Source organism: Perca flavescens, chromosome 9, assembly GCF_004354835.1.
Source record: "Perca flavescens isolate YP-PL-M2 chromosome 9, PFLA_1.0, whole genome shotgun sequence".
Lineage (NCBI taxonomy): Eukaryota > Metazoa > Chordata > Actinopteri > Perciformes > Percidae > Perca > Perca flavescens.
In genome coordinates this window covers 36,249,368-36,270,667 of record NC_041339.1, presented here as the reverse complement: position 1 = coordinate 36,270,667, position 21,300 = coordinate 36,249,368, and the positions used below count along the sequence as shown (strand labels likewise).

Here is a 21,300-nt window from a genome sequence, read left to right as displayed (position 1 = left end):
ACCCCAAACTTCCCTTTCCCGAGCAACATTAACCAGCTCCGACTGGGGATCCCGAGTTCCCAGGCCAGGTTGGAGATATAATCCCTCCACCTAGTCCTGGGTCTTCCCCGAGGCCTCCTCCCAGCTGGACGTGCCTGGAACACCTCCCTAGGGAGGCGCCCAGGGGGCATCCTTACCAGATGCCCGAACCACCTCAACTGGCTCCTTTCGACGCAAAGGAGCAGCGGCTCTCCTCCAGCTCCTCACGGATGACTGAGCTTCTCACCCTATCTCTAAGGGAGACGCCAGCCACCCTCCTGAGGAAACCCATTTCGGCCGCTTGTACCCTGGATCTCGTTCTTTCGGTCATGACCCAGCCTTCATGACCATAGGTGAGGGTAGGAACGAAAACTGACGGTAGATCGAGAGCTTTGCCTTCTGGCTCAGCTCTCTTTTCGTCACAACGGTGCGATAGATTGAATGCAATACCGCACCCGCTGCGCCCGATTCTCCGACCAATCTCCCGCCCATTGTCCCTCACTCGCGAACAAAACCCCAAGGTACTTGAACTCCTTCACTTGGGGTAAGGACTCATTCCCTACCTGGAGAAGGCATTCCATCGGTTTCCTGCTGAGAACCATGGCCTCCGATTTAGAGGTGCTGATCCTCATCCCAACCGCTTCACACTCGGTTGCGAACCGATCCAGTGAGTGCTGAAGGTCGCAGGCCGATGATGCCATCAGGACCACATCATCTGCAAAGAGCAGCGATGAGATCCCCAGCCCACCAAACTGCAACCCCTCCCCACCCCGACTACGCCTCGATATCCTGTCCATAAATATTACAAACAGGATTGGTGACAAAGCGCAGCCCTGGCGGAGGCCAACCCTCACCTGAAACGAGTCCGACTTACTACCGAGAACCCGGACACAGCTCTCACTTTGGTCATACAGAGATTGGATGGCCCTGAGTAGAGACCCCCTCACCCCATACTCCCGCAGCACCTCCCACAGTATCTCCCGGGGACCCGGTCATACGCCTTCTCCAAATCCACAAAACACATGTAGACCGGTTGGGCATACTCCCAGGCTCCCTCCAGGATCCTTGCGAGTGAAGAGCTGGTCCGTTGTTCCACGACCAGGACGGAATCCGCATTGTTCCTCCTCAACCCGAGGTTCGACTATCGGCCGAACCCTCCTTTCCAGCACCTTGGAGTAGACTTTACCAGGGAGGCTGAGAAGTGTGATACCCCTATAATTGGCACACACCCTCTGGTCCCCCTTTTTAAAAAGGAACCACCACCCCAGTCTGCCACTCCTTTGGCACCGTCCCAGACTTCCACGCAATGTTGAAGAGGCGTGTCAACCAGGACAGCCCCTCCACACCCAGAGCCTTGAGCATTTCTGGACGGATCTCATCAATCCCGGGGCTTTGCCACTGTGTAGTTGTTTGACTACATCAGTGACTTCCGCCTGGGAAATCGGCGACAATCCCCGTTATCCTCCAGCTCTGCCTCTAACATAGAGGGCGATTAGTCGGATTCAGGAGTTCCTCAAAGTGCTCCCTCCACCGCCCTATTACCTCCTCAGTGGAGGTCAACAGTGTCCCATCCTTACTGTACACAGCTTGGATGGTTCCCCGCTTCCCCCTGAGGTGGCGAACAGTTTTCCAGAAACACTTTGGTGCCGACCGAAAGTCCTTCTCCATGTCTTCTCCAAACTTCTCCCACACCCGCTGCTTTGCCTCTTTCACGGCAGAGGCTGCAGCCCTTCGGGCCCTTCGGTACCCTGCAACTGCCTCCGGAGTCCTCCGAGATAACATATCCCGGAAGGACTCCTTCTTCAGTCGGACGGCTTCCCTGACCACTGGTGTCCACCACGGTGTTCGTGGGTTACCGCCCCTTGAGGCACCTAAGATCCTAAGACCACTCCTCGCCGCAGCTTCAGCAATGGAAACTTTGAACATTGTCCACTGGGTTCAATGCCCCCAGCCTCCACAGGGATGCACGAAAAGCTCCGCCGGAGGTGTGAGTTGAAAGTCTGTCGGACAGGGCCTCCTCCAGACGTTCCCAATTTACCCGCACTACACGCTTTGGGCTTACCAGGTCTGTCCAGAGTCTTCCCCCACCCCTGACCCAACTCACCACCAGATGGTGATCGGTTGACAGCTCTGCCCCTCTCTTCACCCGAGTGTCCAAAACATACGGCCTCAGATCAGATGAAACGATTATGAAATCGATCATTGACCTTCGGCCTAGGGTGCTCTGGTACCAGGTACACTTATGAGCATCCCTATGTTCGAACATGGTGTTCGTTATAGACAATCCATGACTAGCACAGAAGTCCAACAACAAACAACCACTCTGGTTTAGATCAGGGAGGCCGTTCCTCCCAATCACGCCTCCAGGTGTCTCCATCATTGCCCACGTGTGCGTTGAAGTCCCCCAGCAGAACAATGGAGTCCCCCACTGGAGCCCCATGCAGGACTCCAGTCAAGGTCTCCAAGAAGGCCGAATACTCCGAACTCCTGTTTGGTGCATATGCACAAACAACAGTCAGAGTTTTCCCCACAACCCGCAGGCGTGGGAGGCGACCCTCTCGTCCCACCGGGTAAACTCCAACACAGCGGCGCCAGCCGGGGCTTGTGAGTATCCCCACACCCGCCCGGCGCCTCACACCCTGGGCAACTCCGAGAAGAAAAGAGTCCAACCCCTATCCAGGAGTATGGTTCCAGAACCAAGACTGTGCGTAGAGGTAAGCCCCACCAGATCTAACCGGTAGCGCTCCACCTCCCGCACCAGTTCCGGCTCCTTCCCCCACAGAGAGGTGACGTTCCACGTCCCCAGAGCCAGCGTCTGCCGCCCGGGTCTGGTCCGTCGAGGCCCCTGACCTTCACTGCCACCCATGTGGCATCGCACCCGACCCCAACGGTTCCTCCCACAGGTGGTGGGCCCATGGGTTATGCTATTTATGAATACATACATTTCAGTGGCATGAAGTATGAGTGGGCACATACAAACAATTAACAGATAATAGACCTACCAATCACAACACAGTGGGAACACACACATGTAATATAAAGCTTCCAAACTTTATTCTTAAAGTCTTAACAAAGAAAGTGTAGCAGTCCAAACATAATAAAACAATGCTCATTCAAAAAACAATCACAGTATGAATTAACAAAATAAAAATAACAAAACCTGTGTGGACAAAATATTATGCCAAACTTAAAATCTACATATAACAACACAATATAAAGTAAGGTTCTGGCTCTGACCAGGCAGATGGGTTAATATACCTACAAATCAACAAATGTTAAAGTATGTTATTGACAAGTCAAACAAAAAAATATAAAAAAATGCTAGACTATTGGTCTTCAACCAATTAAGTCATCAAAAAGAAAGTGTAGCTCCAAAAGTCAGCCACATACAAAAGAAAACAATGCACATTCCAAAACACAATCACAGTATAAAGTATTAACAAAATTAAAATAAGTCTGTGTGAACAAAATTGTGTGGAAACAAATTGTGCCAAAATTTAAATCTACAATGCAAAATAAATATGAACTAACAGACACACATCTGATAAATAGACCTACCAATCACAATGCAACATGTTTAATAAAGTTAATGTAAAGTCACAAAAAAAATCAAAATTATTGAAAAATTGTAGCTCCAAAGGTAGTTTACATGCAGAATAATATTGCACATTCAAAAATATAATCACAATATAAAGTACAAACAAAATGAAAATAAATAAGCCTGTGAAGACAAAATACCATAATGACAAAATGGTACAATACTTCAAATCTACATATCATACAACAATTCAGATGACCACTCCGTGATACATTTCAAGCTGGAAAACAATTTAATACGCCAAAACCATGTTCTTATGGAGAACTTGGTGTCCACAATCAATAACATTTCTCACACGAGAACAGAAGATATTAATTCCATTTTTCACCATTACCCTTATCTGTTCAATATTGTTTAACAATGTGTGTTTAATAATGTTAATGCGAGGTAATAACAAAAAATAAATTGATTGCTAGATTAATGGTTCTTAACTGGGATATGGGAGATCCAGGCCTTCTTGATTTCTTTTTCTTATTTAAATGAACAATAGCTTCACTGTGAGTTGTATTTGTATACATTTATAGCAGACAGTTAGGTTAATCTACAACAGATAACAAAAACAAACCAAAAATAGCGGATAACAAATGTTAAAAAAAGATTATATTGCATAAAAAGAGTATAAAAACATATACAGCTAGTGCTACAGAATTGGCATTCAACCCTACACTCTGTCTTACATGTCATTTGTTTTTATGAGGTGTGTTTTTCCATTACAGTGGCTGCCACACCTATTTTTCACTTTGTACAGTTCATGCGTCAGTGCTTGTGTATGCACTTTAATATATTATAGTTGCACTTGCAGATAAATGAATAGGAGAACGTTTGGCAAGTTTGCCACATCTGAAAACAAAATCAAAAAACAAAAACTCCTTAAAGTGGATGACAAATGTTGTTGCAAAAGATTAAATGGCATAAAAATAATATAAAAACATACATATATAGCTAGACCTACAGCATTGGAATTTAACCCTGCTGAATGTCATACTTAATCGTGTGATCATGTTTTTATGAGGTGTGTTTGAAATTCCATCACAGCGAGTCACTATATGCCACACCTATTTTCACGCTGTACAGTTCATGTTTCTTTAAATATGTCACCGTTCCACCACAGTTGTGCCAAGATATCACAAGGAATTTTAAAGGTCTCATCAAATTTACGTTTAGAAACAAACCTTCTCCTAAGTCCTTCTCCTTTCTGAAGTAGAAGTGGGCAATAGTAGTCTGGCTATAATCAGACCAAGCTCAGTCATTTAAGATTGAACATTAGTCTGGGGAGTCTGCTCTGTATTTTTTACTGCACAAGACGCGTGATCAACGGGCATAGTTCAAATGCAGTTGAATAGTCCTTCAACCAATCAGACCAACAATCCAGGTGACGTAGCAGCGGCATCAACGGGTTGCTGCACTTCGGTGGCAGCCATGTTGAATGTAAACAAGAAGCTGCTTGGTCGCTTCTCTTACGTCATCATGTTAAACCCGCCAATAGCGGCAGGTGGATAAGCCAGTTTGTGATTGGTCCCCGCAAAAATGTAATGGAAGCAGGATAGATAAACGTACAGGTTTCCAGCCTGAGCTGCAGGGGAAATTAAGTCGCCGGCCAATTGGGCTGGGTTTACACAGTCTAGGGCACCAGCGCAAAATTGACAGATGTGAATTGCAGTCACATAGGTCCCAATATCTTTTTTCTCAGTTGGACTTGGCCAGAATAACAGCAGATCCAGGTAGTATGGGTCTGGGAAGGGATACCCAAGTCAACGATTTACCCTCTGCCCCGAAGGTTAGCGTTACAAGCTAATCACCGGTTTGCACTAGCTTGTTTCAAGCTAGAGACACATTCGATTAGCATGAAAACATATCCCAGAGAACAGTTGACTCGGTACACATGTTATTAACCCCTAGGTTAATATCCTTGAATTATCCTTTAACACAGAACTATCTAAGAAGCCATCATTGGAAACTGTTTGGAAAAGAGAAGGCACTTTCAAAAACACCAGGCAGGTGACTGGATGAACCATCTGTCTGTTATGTCTACATAAACCACACATGGAACTGCCAGTAGCTCCTCACATGACACTGATTGGTTGAACAGCTGGTTGTTTCGACACAAATGCATTACTTAAAGTCTGACAAGATGGATTTTCACATGATATGTGATCCTGCGATTCTTGCGTGATCTGGTGATGTCGTGAGAATCTAGCTTACCTTGCAAGGTAACTAGTTTTCATACTGGATGTTATAAGCAAGGGGTCCATTGATAGCAAAACCAAGGTAGAAAGAAACCTTTTCTGTGCTGAAACCACTTCTAATGCCAGCAATGAGAGCTGGACGCACAGGGATTTTCAGTTTTCCATAATTGGCAAATACCTCTCCTTGCTCAATGGTTCCGCTGACTCGATGAAGACTGTTGATAATTGCCTTGTCTTTAAATATATCTCCATTCCGCCAACGTTGTGCCAAGGTATCACGGCGAATATCTTTAAAACTCTCATCTAGTTTGAGTTTAGAGACAAGCCTCTTGAGTCCCTCTTCTTTTCCCAAGAAGAGGTGGGCAACAGTGCTCCTATTTCGAAACAATGAAGTCAAGCGCTTGCTACATGAGATTCGGATTGCTCTCACATATGCCACAATTTCTGTGTTTTCCTGCCTAGGACTTGGCCAGAATAACAGCAGAGCCAGGTAATATGGGTCTGGGAAGGGATACCTAAGTCCTACGTCTTGCAGAGTTTTTAAAAGTAGGGCAGACAGGTGGCTTTGGCTCTGTACATGTTTAGATCTTGGTTTTAAAAGGTAAAGAACTATGTTTGACACAATGTGATTGATTGTTTCCTTTGTCTTTTGTTTTTGGTTGATAAATTGTTGTTGTTGCTGCAAGAATGCATAGCATTCCGTGATCCTCTCGATCTCTTCGGCAGGTCTGTCCAAATGCTGAAGAATCCCTGCAAATGTATCTGCTTGTTTCTCCTCAAGAAACAATCTTCGGTCTTCAATATCGATTTTCAAATTGAGATTAGGATTGCTTTGCCTTTCTTTTTTTATTTCCGCTGGTGCAGTGCAAAAAAGAGCTACATACTGTTTAAAAAGACCACAGACGGTCCAACGATCCTTTGAATGATATTCTGAATTGTTCGCTTTTATGTATGTGTAGTAACAGTCAAGAAGTTCAAATGTTTCTTTTACTTCAGTTTTCAAACTGAGGAGGAACGGTTCATGCTCTTTGATGATCTCCACGTATCTGTTGTTGATCTCATTCTCTTCTTTATGCACGCTGGTGATTGGGATTGCTTTTTGCAGGAAACTCTGGAAGTACTTCTTCCTCATCGGATCACTTTTTTCGAAGAACGGCAATCTGCTCAATATCTTAAAGACCAGGAAAGCAATTTCCAGCACACCCACATAGCCACACACATTATATGACTTTCTTTGGTAGTCTTCTGATTGATTATCAGCAGTTTCCTTCTCTGGTTCATCCTCTGTATTTGCCAGCTCTTGAGCCCTTTTAAATGCTTTGATAGCATTATCTGCTGTTTTAATGTTTGTGTTTAAGTCTTCTGGATTGCGTGATGTCTCCTGCTTTTCTCTTTTGTTGTTCGATGTTAAATTGCTTTTGTGAATCTGCCCAATTGTGTCCAATGTGAATGGGTTTTCGTTTATGTTCTTGGCCTTTTCAGCCCATTTCACAGCCTCTGAAAAGTCACGCTCATTGATGTACAAATATCTTGCCAGTGCCTGAGGAATAGATGCACTTGTCTCAAACCTTGATGATGCTTTCTCAAAGACGTCTTTGACAGTTTCTCTCCCTCGCTGTTTGTGGATTTTGTCTATGAGAGGAGAAAATGGCTCTCTATCACCGCCATTTTTTATGCGCTGCCTTTCAATCAACATTTGCTTAATTGAGAGCCTTTCTTTTAGAAATCCAACACTGAAGAACAGATCACAGTGAATAATCTCCATTGTTATATCACTTACTTTCCAGCTGTACCTTCTCTCCAACTCTTCCAGGCATGCCGATGCTATGCGGTGATGAAGGATTCGGATTCCTTTGTATCCTCCCCATTCTTCAACTCTTTCTTCAACAAGAAAGTTTGAATATGGCTCCATTCTGTCCATAACACTGTCACCTAGCCATTGGATCCTTTTAATCCCAAAAAAATCTTCACAGAGTGAGAGAGAGATTTCAGATGCTGCCACATAGGTGTTTAGTAACGCTAGAAAGGCAAACAGTTGGGCTTTCTTTGAGCTTACATCAAAGTTCTCCAATGTGTAACGGGCAAGATCATCAATGTACTTTTTGTCAAAATTGCTCTTCATGATCATGAAGCTGTAAAAGTTTTCAGGTTTTTCATGAGTTTCTTTGAGCTCTTTGAGTTTTTTTTCAAACTCTTTCCGTTCTTCTGGTGTCAATGAAGAAGTTATGTATTGACTCTGTGTTGGGTCGTGCTGTCTGTATTGCTTCTTTGGGCTATGGACACGAACACAGTTAAGGATGATGACTTTGCAGTTTGGTTCATTATCTGTATTTATGTTTAAGCTATCCTCTACTGCAGCTTTATGTATGCAGCTCACAAGATCTTGAGGATTCTCGGTTTCTTTTAAATCATCGACTAAAAGCAAAACTCGAGATGGTTTCTCACTTTCAAGTTTCATGAGCTTTCTGACTTGCATGGCAACTTCTGTTTTTGGCAGTGTGTTGTCTTTCAGCACAGCACACCTAAACTCATGACGAAGATCCCACATCAAATGCATTGCTAAGGTGCTGCCACCACAGCCTGGATGGTGAAACAGATTGAGCAGAACACACATGTCTTTTGAATCTCTTAACTGAGACCTAATCATCTTCTTGACAGTTTTATACTTGTCCCGCTTGACAAATGGCTTGTCTTTGTCTTTGTCACAGAAGTAGAAGTTCCACCATTTCACTTTGCCTCCTCTGTAGAATTCTTCCTCAACTTTGATTCTGAAGTCATGAAACTCTGGACTGTTTTCATCATAAATGTTTTCACACTGATTCAGACATAAAATATCTAGAGCTGTCAATAAATCTTCGTCCTTCTGCTTTAGAACGACAAAACTGGAGTCAGAAGAGGGGAGCAGCCTTCCAGATGACTGATTGAATGGTCCCAGTGCCATTACTGTTCCATTGACCTCGCTGAGGGTCAGCTCATAAATGGATCGTGTGTCAATGTCAGAGTCACACTTTTCTTGTATCAGCTCCCTCCATTTTTCATATGTGCTACGAGATCCACAAATAGTGACGATGCTTTCCTCTTCAGTGTATTTTATAAAGGCCTTGTAGGTGTCAAAGATTGGGTCTTTCTCAGTGTCCACAGGTGAAAGTAGAAGGAATATGATTAGACATTTTCCATGGAGAAGAACTTCAGGGTTGCAAATGAATGAAACCAACTGCTCTACATCTCTGCAAGATTTCCTCAGCCAGTTCTTGTAATCTAACTCCTTGTTTGAGTCACTGTCAAGGTCATTTCTTCCATTGCAGAAGACCCAGCTGGTCTGTTTGTAGAGGTTAAGGTTCTTAATCACTGAGTCAGTCTGCCCTTGATATTGTGATGGGGTGTGCTTATTGGCCACCCTTGATTCACTGTAGGAATGACACAGTCCACCTGGAGCAACAGAGCTGGGGTCAAAGTCTAACACACAGAACAGTTTCAGCTTACTCAAAAACTGGAGATACTGCAATTGTTCTGGAATACTCTTGTTCACAACAACAACAAATCTGCCATAATTGTCCAGTGAGTTCCCACCACAAGTTAACAAATTATTTAGTTTGTCTCCCTGGTTTGCTTCTTTCTTCAAAACGTCCTTTGAGAGACCTGACTGCTCCAGTTGACCTGTATGAACAGTAAAATAAATGCATTATTGAGTAAAAGAAAACACACAAAACATCTTAGATTTTGGTTGGTGTTATTCTATTTGTTGTATTAAGTAAAACCAATATATATATAATATATATGTGTCTGTCTACCTTCTGACTTTCCTACTACTGTCTGTTACTCTCTATTTCAACCCTATTGGTTTCTACTAATAAAAAAAACCTCACACTATAATTTAATAATACAAATGCTTGGTAATTTCCTAAAACAGCTGGGTGGTATTTCAGAAAGCAGGTTTAGTGAAAACTCTGAGTTTGTTAACACTGAGATGAGGGCAACTCTGGGTTTTCCGTTTCAGAAAGAGGTAATTTCACTTCAGAGTCAGTTACTATGGTAACTGACCTAACCTTGTCGGGAGCAGGTTTTCTTCAAGAAACCTTTAGTTTCTCTCAGTCTCCTCCCTCTGACACAGCACTCTTTCATTTCCTCATTCATTCATTCAGTCTGTATCAGGCGCATTTTAGCGCAGTTTGTTATCAGCATGAATAAAAAAAATATATGTTGGTTTATTAACCATGTTAGGCAGACTATAAAACATTTTATTTCTCAAAACATGGCATTTCCTTTTGTCGACGATCCCATTGATGAAGAAGCTGCTTTACTTCACAGAGAGTTAAAGTGATGGTTCGGAGTAATTTCACCCTAGGGTCCTTTGCACCATGACCTCTCGTAAGTTACCCCACCAATAATGCCCAAAATGATACCAAACTTCTACACTAGTAAAAATAGGTTATGTAGTCATAAAACGATGGATTGTAAAGTTTGTAAGTACACCAGAAGTGTATGTAAATAACACTGCTGCTGCTGTTACTACCCAGCAGTAAGAGTGCTTAGGTCCGTCTACAAATTACAACACCGAAAAGAGATGCAACAAAAATATTTATTAATTTAACTTTTTTTTAAAAGTAAGTGCTGTAGTATAACTAGCAGGAGACAAGTTATAATTGAGGTATTATAACTTGTATTATGTAATTGTTGCATCTCTTTTCGCTGTTGTAATTTGTAGACGGCTCTAAGCACAGTAACAGCAGAAGCAGCCAATTGCACCTGACTGCAGTACGCAGATTGGGGTTGGGCTAAATGTGGGTGGAGCTAAACGTTTGACTCCGCCCCACGTTTGACTCCGCGTGGGCGCCATCTGGTCAATGCTAAATGTGGGCGGAGCTAAACGGACAGCGATTATATATATATATAATAAATAATTATATTTTAATTATAAAAATGGAAAGGAACAATGGGGTTGGGTTTAGGAAAAGAAGAACAGGGAAAGCAAACGTGAGCCCCGGTCTCTGGGGGACGCGACTTGCGGGAGCCTCGGTCTCTGGAGGACGGTTGGGTGAAGGAAAACAACAATGGGAAAAGCAAACGTGACTCGCGGGAAACGAGCCCCGGTCTGTGGGGTGAAAGCATGGATGTATTAAGAGGTGAAGGTCCTGTGTTTTTCCCTCAGACACACATTCTTCCTCTTCGGTTGCTATCATACTATTGGGCAAGTGGGCAGAGTCAAACGTTTAGCTCCACCCACGTTGAGCCACTCCTCGATCTGCGTACTGCAGTCAGGGCTTACTCGCAGCAGCAGCAACAGCAGAGACGAGAAGCCAACAGGCAAGTGTTATTTACATCAACTTCTGGTGTACTTACAAACTTTACGTTACTTTCACGTTTTAAGAATGCATAACCTATTTGTACTAGTGTAGAAGTTTGGTATCATTTTGGGCATTATTAGTGATACATCACTGGATCCATTAGCCCCTGCGCTAAGCTATTCAGCTGATAACGCTACTCTACGCTAACTCTCCCTATGTTAGACCCAGGTGCAAAAAGCAGAGCTCTTGCCGTAGCCTATGTAGTGGCCTGATGTTTATACTTGTGCGCTGGTGTGTGCGTCGAGCGGCGTGTGTGTGTGTGTGTGGGGAGTGTGTGGTAGAGGGAGAAGTGAGAGAGTGCCGGCGATCGGAGCGAGTAGCGACTCTAAAGTCATAGTGAGAGAAACAAAGTGTTTCCCCTGTTCTTTTTGACCATGGTGGGAGATCTGGAGCAGGAGAAGTTAACCCACTCCTTGATCTCATGTTTATGGAGAAGGAGAACCAGGAAATGAGTCGGGGGAAATGCAACGCTACCAAGCCACGGCCGAGTGACATGCGTTGCCGCAACGTGTAGTTAAATTTTTCGAGAGGTGCACGTCAGGCTACTGCGTAGACGTTCGATTCAACGCACGACTATAAAAAGGCCTTAAAGCCACCCATCTATGCTCTTACATCCCAGCAGATTATTTGTGTCACATTACATTTTTTTTTGAACGGCATTTGTCTTTACAACATTGTGATGCGGAGCATTTTAGTAAAGCCGCTGTAGCAAAGCGCTGTCAGAAGAGTGTGACTCGATCGCAAACATGTTTTAAACGTTTTTAAAAGGAGTTCCACAGTATTGCAGGTGAATGACGTAAACCCTTTGAAATAAAAGATTATAGATTATAATTCTGATACTGATGGTGCTGCAGCCTCAGAATGGGATTAGTAGGACTAGAACTTTTTCGTCCGCAGCATTGCACCTAAATAAAATAGATTATAGGTTCAATACCATTTCACCAATAATGTTAGGCTATACTTATGATTAAAAATTATATACACTATGTTGGAATATACACATTTACTCTAGCAGCAATTTTCTCCCACGCAAATTCTCTCTCATTTGCAGCAGCCGCTGTGTTGCTTTTTTTTTAACTCGCTGTATGTGCACATGAGTATTTCCGCCGACCCGTTTGTTTTCTCTGAGTTGATTGAGCCAACTCATATCAGCTGTTCTGAAACCGAAAACTCTGAGTTTCCCATCTCAGGGTAAATCAACTCAGAGATCAGGGTTAGACTCAGAGTTTGTTAAACCTTCTACCTGAAATACCACCCTGGTGTGTGTGAGATTAAGTCAGAATAAACAACAATGTGTTCATTGTGATGAAAGAACACAGAGGAAGAAGGTTCATCAGGCTTTGAATACACAAGTAATCTTTGCTGGAAGATCAGTACACTGTTTCAGTGGTTTTGGGATTTGTTAAAAGTAGTAATCTTAAAGATTTAATAAAATGTGTGAGTCAGTATGTGTCAGCAAAATGAGACAGAACGTAACAAAATAATGCAGCCAAAAAGAAATCAAAAAATCATTCTTTTCACTTTTGAACAAATATTTATTTTGATGTCTTACCCGTCTTGTTTTCCAGCTGACGAGCAAGTTCACTCTGATTGATATCTTTTAGAATGTCTTTTGTGACTCGTAAAGCCTCCTTCTCTCCATAGTGGTCAATGATTAACTTAGCGGTGTCGTTGGTGTCCTTGTCCTCGAGTCTACTCCGAGAAATAGGTTTACGGTTGGAGTTAGTGTATTCTTGTAAGTAGAAATGAAAATTGTTTACGTCCTCTTTTAAAAGGTTGTCTAGGGTTTCCTTGATCTCCACTGTGATGTTGCATTTGGCTGCTGGGACTGTGGTCTGCAGGAAGAAAGAAAGTAGTGTAAACTTTACAAAGTAATCATATATATTTGGTAAAATCCTATGGGTTTGTTAAAAAAAACTTCTAAAAATGAAACTTATTTTTTTGTCTTTTCATTTTACTATTATTTTCGAATTGTTCTATTAACAGGCTGTATGCAATATTTCATATACCACAAAGTATAAAACAACAAAAACTTTACCACCACAGTTTCTTTTCTCCTGGCCCCCAAGTCCTTTGGCTTCTGCTGCTGAATTTCCTTCTTCTCTGAAGCTTCTTTAAATGGCAGCTGAGACTTTTCAAATTCTTTTTCCACCAGTTTGTCTGTTTTTGATTCAATTTTGTTTCGTGATTCTGCTTGTTTGGTTTCTATGGCCTGAGCCAGACTCAGTTCAGGTTGAGTGGGTCCTGGAGCTTCTGTTTGATCCGTGCTGGTGTGAACGATGGGTTGCAGTGTCGGTTCTGGCTTTTCGTTCAAATGACGGAGTTCTGCCAAAATCCTTACAGCAGGACCACTTTTCACTTCCATGTCCAGAAAATCCTGCTTCTTGAAGCAAACAAGGCAATCTCCGGACACATCTTCTTCTTCGAGCCGTTCTGCATATTTGCTGTATACCTTCACATGCTGCAGTAACCACTGGGTCACCTGCTCCTTTGTCCAGTTTTCCACATATGCTGGGAACTGTGATTCATGTTGTGATCCCTTTTTCAGACTTTCTAGATAAGATGTGATTTTTACAGCAGGACCATGTTTTATACCCATGTCCAATATGTCTGTCTTTTCAAATTCTACTAAACTCTCTCCAGACACTTCTTCTTCACAGAATCTGTCTGCACAAGTCTCTTGAACTTTGACCTCCGTCATCAGCCACAGGTGGACATCTTTCTCGGTCCATTTTTCAAAAGGCTGAGAGAGTGTCTTTGTTGTTGTCATTTTGGATCAACTGAAAATGAAAACAGTCGAGTAAAACATTAAGATAACGAAAGGCAGTTATAACGTATAAAGTCTTAAAAAGATGTTAAAAGAAATGTCAGTGATATCAAATCATTGGCCTTTCAGTAGAAAATTAACAAAGAGCACTTTCACTATGCATAGCTGTGGCTGTGTCCCCAGGGGGGGTGGAGCGGTGTGCTCTAGTTGGCTAACATAGCATTAGATTAGTCGACCACCTATACAGCGTACACATACAACGTTAAGTGGCTAATTTAATTGTTGTTAAGCCCAGCGCTGTTATCCATAGTCAAATCAATCATACTAAGGGACTGTTCGTTATTTATTTAAGGGGCCACCGCTGGAGTTTTGGGACCTTTAGTCAAAATAGATATGACCCTCTCTTCATCAGCAATAGATTTTGGATGACCTTCCAACATGATTGGGAGAAAAAGGATGACCCTCCCCAACAATTTATTATAGGCTACTGATTTGCGCTTGGCAAAGCTGATTGTTGTGGAAAGACACTAAGCATGGAAACTAAATGCGCACATCCTGCATTACTTCAAATACTAAGTTACTCCTCTAGTAAACTAGTATTCACATGAAATAAAACAATAAAACATTGAGACCATTCAGCAAAGCACTGGGTAATTCAACACTGCTCGCTATGGACTCGTCACTAGTCATTGTATATTTTAGCATAGGTAAAGCTGCCAAAGCTGAACATTATCCAAAACTCAATTTCTCAGAAGAGCGTCAATTTGGGAGCTTGCATGCTACCACTCCTTTCTTCTCAAATCCCTTGAAAAGGCTGTCGTTTGCACAATTTCACAAATAATCACCGGGACTTTTAAAAGTCTGATTAAAATTATTAAAATTATTAACAGTTACAGCACGATGGAGCTAGCAAAGCAGTTTTGTGTTTATATGTGTGAGCGGGATTTATTCAGTTTGGGAAATCCCATGGTCTCTAATCTACAGGTCGGGCTGACTAAACAGCGAGGGACCCATCTGCTAGCGATAGGGGCTGAGACTGAGAGAGCTACATGGAGCTATATGGATAAATATGCACCAAACAAGCCACTTTGAAATGTTGCTCTTCTCATGAATACAAAAGTTGGGAGACCCTCCCCCGTAGACTAAGAAAAATTGAATGATCCTCCCCTATTTTCCTCCGGTGGTCCATTCCATAAATACCGAACGGCCCCTTAAAACAACTTTATGAGTGTGTTGAATATTGTTGTAACATTGTTACCGTATGGTTTAGCCACCAAGCATCAGCCACTTGTCAACTTAGCACATAAGCTGGATCACTATTAAAATATGTAAATAATTAAGTCTCTACTGTATTACTATTGAAAAAATAGCATGTAATTTATGAAAAAATGACATGTGGCAGAAAGAAATGCTGTATTACAGTTATTGAGTATAATTCAGTTAGAAAAATTATGATACATACTTTTTATCTTATTTATTAAACTTATTACATAGAATAATATTATACTGATTACTATTTTCTCTCTTTCTCTCTCTTAAAACTCTTTCTGTTAAATTAAACTGTTGTGGATGTGTGTGGATATTGTTAAGAAAACAAAACCCTGCTTGACCTCACATGGGATAACATGGGAGCCACTGTTTTGTCCTTGTCTGAGCACAGTGTGATGCTGAGGAAAGAACAGGTGCTCCCTGACTAGATAAGGGAGACGTCGTCGACTCTGACAAGATAACAACTGACGACATCAAACTCTGTATCATGATGGTATTACATTTCACTTGGTATTATAAAAAGCGGCTGTAGAGAGCTTTTCGTTAGATCACTTCTGTGCTCTTGCTGTGACTGCCTCCCAAGTAAAAATGAACTTTGATATAACGTCAGTGGTTCTGTCTATCCTTTTATAATGTAAATTATTCTAATAAATTCTTTGAGATTGTATGATTTACAATTGCTCTCTAAATCATCTGCAGAGTTCTTTTGCCAGCGTCTCTTCATTGTTTGATTGTCTATTTTCTGTATCAACGTTAAGTGAGGCCATGAAGGGGCTAACTAAGTTGTTGACTAAGCAGATCAGGTAACCCTTCCTTTTACAGTCCCCTTTATTACCAAGTATTTACCTGGTAATTACATGGTAATATTATTACATTATTAGGTAACTACCACTGGTAATAAGTAGGTAATTATAGAAAAAAAACTACAGCTGAGTAGGTATTTCTCGTCAATTCACCAAAGTACCATGCAGTCCATGTAGTAGGAAACTGAACTGTAAAATTATGTCTTGTTTGTTTCCAGGTTGTTACCAGGGGCCTCATGTATAAACGTTGCGTACGCACGAAAAGCTTGCGTACGCCGGTTTTCACGGACACTTTGTGATGTATAAAAAATTAACTTGACGTGAGAATGTGCGGGCCGTCCGCAAAGTCTTTTCTGGCTCTGTAACGTGGCGAATTCTAACTGAAAAGTGCCGAAAATCACTAAACATTACAAAATAAAGTTTCCACTACAGTTACTGGCATACGTCTGTAACGTTGTCTGTGAAAAAAACAAACATTATATCTGCTGATACTCCATAAAAGTTTGATTGACATTTATGACATTTATGTGGATAATGTTTCACATCTTTCACACAACTGTTTAATTCGCAGGTTACGTTATCTCTGTTAAACATGAGGACGGAAAATGATTGATAAATCCACTTAGAAAATACTTTCAGTCATCCTCTGTATTTCCCATAGATGAAATATCTTACTTGCGGAAAATTACACGGAAAATGCAGTAGTGTCTAGAGTCTTTAGTTGCTGAGGCTAAGACATCCATGGCGCACAGGAGGCGGGACGCGCGGATCTATCTCGCCAGGAACAAACGCTGTGTCGGGGGGAGTAACTCATGTGATGTGTCATTAATCCCGTGGATGATTTGTAGGCTATAAAGTGAACAAGGTGTACCCGGTCTACCAAACAATGGGCCGTCTTGACTGTCTTAATTCTGCACATATTTCTGTTACTGTAGTCCTATTTACTATTTCATTATTTCATCCATGCGTGGCACAGCGGATCTGTGCGCACTGTCCCCTACCATGGAGACGCTGGCCTCACTAACATCTCCTCCTCTGAGTCGGGTCTCCCTCGCGCTGGACCTCACTGAGCTACAAAAACGTAATAAATAAAATAAATGGCATTACATCAGTGACTGCTTATTATGCGTAATTTGGACTGACACTGAGATGTATGTTGTTCTGTTACTGGTGTGGCGCTGCCACTATTCTCTTGCTTTCCACTTCGACATTAAACTTTATTTTTTTATTATTCTGCCATGGTTCGGTGCATTCATCCATTCTGGGCATTTTCTTTTATTGCTTATCCAAGATGACAAACCTCCAAACGAAACATTTTTTTCTCGCCTCCACCTCCGCGATCAGCACCTCAACCTCAGTCAGTGAAGTTTTTTTTTTTTTCGTCTGCAGCGGGATAACCCGTTGTGATTGGACAAAGAATGACGTCGTGGGCGCATTTATAGTAATTTCCATATTCATTTATGGGAGGAGGCAAGGCGGGGTCAGTCACTCATTCATGTGCGCTCAATTTCACGTGGATTGTCATGTATAAAGTAGAGCCGGGACTTTAGCGCGTTAATTAAGATTAATTAATTACAGACTTTAATGCGTTAATTAAGATAAATTAATTACACAAAAAACAACACGTTAAACATTTTTTACGCATTTTAATTATTATTTAATTACTTATTTTTGCACCGCGGGACGTTTCTCACTGGATGAGTTTTGGCGGACCGATTATACTGGAGCACCAACTAGCGTTCATGACTTCAGACCTTTTATATATGTTAATGCTTCAGACAACAACAAACCACAGTGAACATGAGCGAAGAAGCTGATGAGACCGCTTTGGTTGGCCCCGTGGATGGGACATTTTGTTATAAAAAACGAACGGATGGAAGCGTCGATTAGAGCATGGTTGTGTGCATGCTATGCAACAAGGAATTCGTATATCACCGCAGCACATCGAGCCTCAAGTATCACCTCGACGCAAAACATTTAGCAGCTAGCGTTAGCGTTAGCCCGACTCCGAGTACAAGGACCCACACACAACCTACACTCCACCAGATGACTGGTTTAAGGACCAGGGTGACTAAGTCTGAATGTACTTGAAAGTATTGTGTTTTACTTAAAAAAAAACATAGTTTACAGAAGGTCTACCTACCTATAGGCTACCTGAATTTCTGAAATGTACTATATTTCTAAATATGCTATTGCTACACTTTATGGCAAAAATTGCACTGGTCTGCTGGACTTGGTTGAACAAAAATAAACAATATTGTGTTGCTTAAGCTTATGTATTCAGTCATTATTCAATGGTATACTAAAAATCCATGTAAAAAAAATTACTTCTCACTGTTCTCAGGTCAAATATTTATGCAATTAAAATGCGATTAATTTCAATTAATTAATTACAAAGCCTGTAATTAATTAGATTAATTTTTTAATCGAGTCCTGGCCCTAGTATAAAGGAAAGGTGCGCAGCACCTGGCATACGACCATTTTTATACATGTGAATATTTCTGTGCGTAGGTACTTTTCAAGTTTTGGCCGTACGCCATCTTCTGGTATGAAAGCTGCGCAGTCTTTTATACATGAGGCCCCTGGATACCTCTCCTGGTAACAACTTATCCTATTTGTTCATACAAATGCCTACCCAGCAGCTGGCATAGTATCCTGGTTAAAAAACCAGATTATTATTCCAAAATAAAAAATGTGAGATTACGAGGAAGTCATTGTTCAGTTTTTACATACAAAAATTATCTTTCAAACATGAGTTCAACACAAGAGTGAGCAGACAGTGCATTTCTCACCTTCTGACGTTCCTGTATGCGTTATCAGACTGGATTTTAGCTGCTGGTCATCTCTCCTAGGAAGATGAGAGGTATGATGTTATTGTGAGCAGAAATTTAACTGACCAGTCATCTATTTACTGAAACTTTTGCTGAGATGAATACTGCACTATGCACTAAGAGTTATACCTCCTGAGTAATGTGCTGTCTTTACTTTAGTGATCACCAACACACCGATCCCTGAAAGTTCGGCCCATCCCTGTCGCACCACTTTCGTGACAAGTAAGAATGTAATAGACCAACATGCCTGCACCCTCCTTTTTTTCTTGTACTTTATTGAATACAAAAATTAAAACAGGCCTGTTTATAACATTAGTTTATTACAATACAACTGAGAACATGACACAATGACACAAATCCTGATGAAATCTTAAAAAAGAAAAGAAACAAAACAAGAAAGTGTATTATAAAAGTGTAAGCAAGGAGATTACTTAAACAATGCTTAATTGCATGCTTTTCTTTTTCCTGCAGTCCATGCTTGTTAGCCACCACCCATTTTGATAGATAATATATAATAACCAAGAGCAGTGCTGAGATTTTATACAAATGCTTACCACAGCAGCTGACATAGTTAAAATGTACAATGTGAGTTTTAATGGAAGTCATTGTTCAGTTTTTACATACACAAAAGCTTATTTTAAAGCATACAAAGAATGAGCAGACAGTGAATTTCTCACCTTTTGATCTTCCTTTATGCCTTATCAGACTGCATTTTAGCTGCTGGTTCTCCTGGAGAGGTGTGATGTTATTCTGAACAGAAACTGACCAGTCTTCTATTTACTAAAACCTTTGCTGAGATAAATACTGCACTACGCACTGAAAGTTATACCCGTACTGTCTTTACCTGAGTGATCGTCAACACCTATCCCTGAAACTTCAGCTACTTCCCTGTTGCACCACTTCCGTGACAAGCAATGATGTAATAGACCAACATGACTCCACCCTCTTTTCTTCTTTACTTTTATTGAATACAAAGATTCAAACAGGCAGTTGTATAACATTAGTTCATTACAATACAACTGAGAACGCCACAAATACTGATCAAATCTAATCTAAAATAAACAAACCTAATAAGTGTGAGAGAGTATTGCTTAGAAAAGTCCCGTAATGTTTAAATGCTTCAGGATTTTAATTTCATTAATAAATCTGTTGATTAAAAAGGGAACATTATGAGGACTGGAGTTGTTTGTGGAATACATTTTAGTTTCATAGGTAATTTATTTATCATTCATTTAATTATCAAAATCACATTTTCACAGAAAATCAATACCACAACATTTACTAAAGATTGCAGAGGGGTTTTGAACAATATACAATAAATGACTAACCATTTTAGCTATAAAGTGCCATTTCTTATGGCTGTATCAAACCATCACTATGTCATATGCATTGTTGTATACAGATTTCTCCAAAATGTTGTCCTGTGTAGGCATAGTGGGACAATTTGGGACCTCCATTTGAAGTAATTGTTTTATGAGCAATCAATTTTAAAACTTAAAATATTTACGCATATCAGACCCATCCTTTACATTCTATGCTTTTTGCAAACCAATTTATTTATTATTAAGCACATTTATATAAGGCAAACATTAAGAAATACACAATGAAGAATTATTAAAAAAACTGAAATGACTTAATGACAGTGAAAGAGTTAGAGGAAAGGGCAGGCTATATCTATCCTAAACAGTAACTTCTGCAACTTTGTTTTAGCTTTGTGCCACAACTAAATAATACTTTGCTTGCTGTGTTCTGTTTGAACTCCTTTCTATCCTAAGAGCATCTATTTGTCAAAATTTGATTTAAATTATACTACTGTTTTCAGGTCATTTTAGAAAGAGATCACTAAACAAACAGTATAAAGGCAGAATCTAATCTTTCTGTTGCTCTTTGGTTCACCAAACAACTGAATGGTACAAGACAGCCACCCTGTGGACATCAATGGGAGAGACTTAGTTTTTGGTGTCTGCAAACATCAATGTGGCTGAACACAAGAGTAGAATAATGTTTTGCAATAAAACCACAGTGGAGAAGACCTTCTGGTTAATGAAGCAGTCAAGGCATTGTATATATGTATATATAGTGTTTCAATAGAACTGAACTTTCCACTACGTCATTAATTATATATGTTTTCTGTTGGTATAAAACAACTGCACCTGTAAGAAATAGAGTTTGAACCATCTTATAAATGCTTCCTGTTAAAAAAATAACACTAGTGGCTGTGTTGGGGATTTGCTCCAGGTGAGAGGATGAAAGATGATCTAGGAAGTCCAGTTTGAGAGAAACATCTGTGATACATGTTGATCAGAAACCAAAACACAGCACAGCGGTTTATAATGACAGACTCTTATAACTCTGGAAAGATATAACGGCAGAAATCATTTTATTTCCCATTGTGACACTTACAAGGTAAACATTAGATACAGTTTTTAAAGTAATGTTCCAGGAATCTTGCCTTGGCATGTATATTTGAAGAAAAACAATTT

The 21,300-nt window shown here is 41.0% G+C and overlaps 1 protein-coding gene across 1 annotated transcript in view; it reads right to left on the bottom strand.

Annotated features, from left to right (window-relative positions):
- Positions 1-19,573, bottom strand: part of LOC114560989 (GTPase IMAP family member 4-like) — a 52,444-nt gene extending 32,871 nt beyond the window's left edge. Inside the window, exon 1 of the mRNA XM_028586621.1 lies at positions 19,495-19,573. The gene's annotated coding sequence lies outside the window, so the exon portion shown is untranslated. The remainder of the gene's footprint in view (positions 1-19,494) is intronic.
- Between the last annotated feature and the right edge of the window lie 1,727 nt (positions 19,574-21,300).